A 4,992-nucleotide genomic window follows, 5' to 3' on the forward strand; every position below is an offset into this window, starting at 1 on the left:
TGACTGATGCACTCCAAAGGTACCTGGAATTTGTTGTTACATTTGAAATGGTTACAGATCACTTTGTCCTCCCAGGTAACTCTTTGCCACTACTTTCCTTAAGGAGCAGCCCTGCAAATCTAGATGCATATACCAAGGGTGTGCTGGTAAATGTTTAACAACCAGGTCTTGGGGCCAGGGGTGGGGGCGGAGGGGAGAACATACTTGAGGACACACTTTTAAGTTTAATCTCCCTTATTAACAACGTTCTACATTACTTCCTTAAGTCTAAACAATCAACAAAACAATCAGTCAAGCCCTGATTTGTAGCCTGATTTGGGGTACAAATATTCACCTGAAAATTTAATCATCGGCTCTGTCCAGAGTCAACGTGAACTGGCTTCAGCATGCTGCTGGCCAGGATTGCCTGGATCTACCTAGTACATATGCTATTTTTGCCTTTCAGAGATTAGTAAACATAGCTGAGAATTAGGTATATGGCAGAGCTGACTGACACACACAGCCTTGCATTCTTTTTATCTATGTCCTTCAATGGCTTGTGTGAAACCTAGAACTGGAGTAATTTAATTTCTTAATAATGAGAATTATCTAAAAAAAAGAAATGGTCCAGACTCCTGGACCCTGCGCAGGATGCACTAGGCTCAAGTAAGGATTGTGCCCAGAGAGAGAAGCCATTTAATTTCATCTAACCAAGAGGAGAGAAGACCGCCACCATGCCCTACATATACCTAGCCCTGTCAACTGAGCAAAAGAAGGAGCTATTGTACATTGCCTTTTGGATTGTTGCTCCAGGCAAGGGCATCCTGGCAGCTGATGAGTCATTAGGCAGTATGGCTAAGCTTCTGACCCAGGTTGGAGTGGAGAATACAGAGGAGAACCGCAGGCAGTATCATCAGGTCCTGTTCAGCGCTGATGGATGGATCAAGAAATGTATTGGGGGTGTCATCTTCTTCCACGGGACCTTCTGCCAGAAGGGCGATGATGGGGTGCCCTTCGTCTGCACCATCCAGGACAAAGGCACTGTTATGGGCATTAAGGTTGATAAAGATGTGGTGGCTTTGGCTGGAACTGATGGAGAAACCACCACACAAAGGGCTGGATGGCCTCTCTGAATACTGTGTTCAGTACAAGAAAGATGGGGCCAACTTTGCCAAATGGCACTGTGTGCTGAAGATCAGTGATCATTATACCCTCTCCCCTGGCAATCCTGGAGAATTCCAATGTGCTTGCCTGCTATGCCAGCATCTGTCAGCAGAATGGCATTATACCCATTGTGGAGCCTAAGATCCTGCCGGATGGAGACCAAGATCTCAAACAATGCCAGTGCATCACTGAGAAGGCCCTGGCTATTGTCTATAAGGCCCTGAGTGACCACCATGTGTACCTTGAAGGGATACTGCTCAAGTTCAATGTGGTGACCCCTGGTCATGCCTGCCCCTTCAAGTAGACCCCTGAGAAGATCGCCATGGCAACTGTTTCTGCCCTACGGAGAACAGCGCCTCCTCCTGTCCCAGGTGTGACAATCCTGTCTGGAGGTCAGAGTGAGAAGGAGGCTTCAATCAACCTCAATGCCATTAACCGCTGTCCTCTCCCCCAGCCTTGGACACTGACCTCCTCCTATGGGTGTGCCCTGCAAGCGTCTGCTCTCAGCTCCTGGCATAGGCAGAGGGACAATGAGAGTGCTGCCACTGAGGAGTTCATCAAATGGGCAGAGGTGAATGGGCAGAGATGAATGGGCAGAGGTGAATGGGCAGAGGTGAACGGTCTTGCTACCCAGGGCAAGCATGAAGCAGGTGGAGAAGATGCAAGTGCAGCCTGGCAATCTCTCTACATTGCTAATCATGCTTACTGAGGCTGTGAACCCTGGTCATGCCCATCCCCAGCCCATGCTACTCATACTAAGCTTTACTTGTAGCCACTGCCATGAACCAAATAGCTATGCAGAGTAGAGACAATAACACCCTTCCCACCCTCTGCTCAAGCGCCCCAGCAGCAGTCCCCTGGATTGGCATACCTTGGGGAGGGAGGAGACAGAGAGCCCCTGGGGGCTGGACAGGAGGATCTGTGTGAGGGGCTGCTTGATCCAAGCAGAATATTTGAGATCCCACTCTCCCACACTGTCTTTGTGTGATATCCCCCTACTAGCTACATCCACGATTCTCTAGCTTCTTCCTGGACTCTCATCCCCACCCAGGGTTATGGAGTTGGGCCCCAATTCATGCCACACCTTCCACTTGGCTGTGTTGTGTAGTGCCTCCAATAATTGTTAGTGAAGCTGAAAAAAAAGGAAGGAAGGAAGGAAGGAAGGAAGGAAGGAAGGAAGGAAGGAAGGAAGGAAGGAAGGAAGGAAGGGAGGGAGGGAGGGGGAGAGAGAGAGAGAGAGAGAGAGAGAGAGAGAGAGAGAGAGAGAGAGAGAGAGAAGGAAAGAAAGAAAGAGAAAGAAAGATTGAAAGAAAGAAAGAAGGAAAGAGAGAGAAAGAAAGAATATATATATGTATATGTGTGTATATGTTAAACTTTTCTAAAACATTTCAATGATCAGAATGAATGTCTTTCTTTTCATTTGGATAGAAAGAAAGAAAGAAAGGTACACTCTTAGGTTCAGTTTCGTAGGGTTTTTGGTGATGAATAGTCTTTGGCTTGTACTCTCCCAGGATACCCCCATAGATATTTGACTTTGCCTCATTTGTGGCCTTTCTATAGAGATCTTTGGTTTGTTTGGTTTTTTTTTGCAAGCCACTGAGGTTGACAAGGCACAAAACAAACATAGAACAAGTCAGTTCTGCACAACCAAAAAACAGAGTATTCATATCCAAGGCCAGAAATTGTTCAGAAAAATTTCTCCCACAGATCAACTTTTCAACACTTCTTTTTTCTCTACTTACTAAAATGTTGGAATACATTGGTTCTACCATAAACACTGATGAAAATAGATTGCTATAAGATTACTCATTGTCCTTCATTCTTAAAGAGAACCATGACATCAGGGAAGTGATTCCATGACATGCAAGTAAATTGGATTTAAGTGAGGGAGGGCTGTGCAAAGTCACCAGCCTCACTTTCTCCTCTAGAGCCATCTGGGTCCAATGGCCAGACATGGATCAGGACAAGTGGAGATGGCCCAGGATGCAGTGGCAGTCTGTAAAAATACAAGATCTGTTCTTTTCTATATCTATTTGTTGTCCTTTTAGTTTCATTCATAAACGCTCTCAGTATGATCAAGCTACTGTTGGGCTTCACGCCAAGCTTTGTACAGACATAACCTACCCCCCCTCCATTTTCTTCAGCTGTTTCCTAGGGTAATCGTCCTCTTTCATGGTTTTCAAGTGGGCTTATATTTTAAATCTATGTTGTCCTTGGCTGCCCAGGTACTTGGTAAAGATACTTGGAAAAGTACAAAAATATACAGTAACTAATCTCCTCTCTCTCTCCCTCTCTCTCCCTCACCCCCCCTCTCTGTCTCTCTCTGCCTCTCTCTCTCTCTCTCTCTCTCTCTCTCTCTCTCTCTCTCTCTCTCTCTCTCTCTCCCTATATATGTATATATACATACATGTATGTATATATGAATGTATATGTATGTATATGTTAAATTTTTCTAAAACATTTCAATGATCAGAATGAATGTCTTCCTTTTCATTAGGATCTCAACAACTGAATTTTTGAGACATTAGCTATTCATATTGGGGACTAAGGTCCTCCTTTTTATAAGGATGGCAAGATTTCTATAGGAGGTTGTGGCTACTGTTACAATGCAATTCTATAGTTACTGCCACAGAACAATGAAGGATGCCAATAAGAGGAGTCCCTTGAGTTCTTCATATAGCAAGATCATTCTATTTGGGGAGCATTTTTACTCCACTTCTTATTTCAAATAGTTAATTGGTATGTATCTCTTAAAGAGAAAAGCAAAAAAGTTTTAATTGAATGGCAGAGAGAAAGCTGCCATTAGAAGGTCTAATGCAAAGAATTATAAAGAAAAATCATTTTCCATTTTTCAAAGTATGTCTAAATATTTTTAAAATATTGATCATGCTGCAATGGCTAATGTGGTCGCCTACAGTAATTGCTTTTGACAGATTTTTAAAGAACAAGGATTTGAAAAATCTTTGTTATAAAAATCAATCACATTTTCCTCTTTTTAAAGCTGAATAAACATTGTATCTTAGTCAACTTACACCTGGCTCATTTTTTGCCCATAATCATATTTCTTTGTTTCTTACTCATAATTCTGACCTCTCATAAATCCTTTCTATTTTTTGTCATCGATATTTAGGGTTTGTTATCTGCTATTCCAGTTGAATGGTTCTCATTTGGCACTTTCTTAATCAACAAAGATTGAGTGCCAAACACACACACAGGACTATTTAAATATCTAATTAAATGTGTTTTTTTAAAAAGGATGACTTTTGCTTCTGCACTTGGTGCATGTCTTGCCACATTGATTATATCCAAGTATCTGTTCCAGTAATTATTAATAGAAAAGCAAGAAATAAGTTCATTCCAACAGTTTTCTTAGGACTCATTTTTTTCTCCTCATCAATATGACTTCCCCATTTTCATTGCTTGCCATATTTCTTAACTTCTAATTTAGAAAGAAAGCTTCACAAATACTTTGATATCTTGAGTAAAATTATCTTCCTCATTTTTTTTCCAAAAATTATCCGGGCTCTGGTAGAGATATTATACTATGTGGAGCATTGAATCACTAAGGTTATTATACCATATTTCTTTTTTATAATTTTTTTTCACTTCCTTTATTCCTTATATCATCTGAACTAACTAGTTTTAAAAGATTAATCAGTTTGTGTCAGCTGATCAGTTCTGTACACATGTTATTTATGCTGTTTATAATACTATTGCCTGGTTAATTTTTGCAGGCACCTTTCTATATATTTATGCCATGATTTTATGAACAATTTTGGTTACGTGTCCTTGATTGCCTGATGATAATTAGGACTAATCTTATATTTAATTAAGGATAGAGGTAAGTCA

At 41.5% G+C, this 4,992-nt stretch overlaps 1 pseudogene; it reads left to right on the forward strand.

Annotated features, from left to right (window-relative positions):
• Window positions 1-710: 710 nt before the first annotated feature.
• LOC118838585 lies at window positions 711-1,852 on the forward strand (annotated as a pseudogene).
• The last annotated feature ends 3,140 nt before the right edge of the window (window positions 1,853-4,992 follow it).

Source organism: Trichosurus vulpecula, chromosome 2, assembly GCF_011100635.1.
Source record: "Trichosurus vulpecula isolate mTriVul1 chromosome 2, mTriVul1.pri, whole genome shotgun sequence".
In the NCBI taxonomy this organism is placed as follows: domain Eukaryota; kingdom Metazoa; phylum Chordata; class Mammalia; order Diprotodontia; family Phalangeridae; genus Trichosurus; species Trichosurus vulpecula.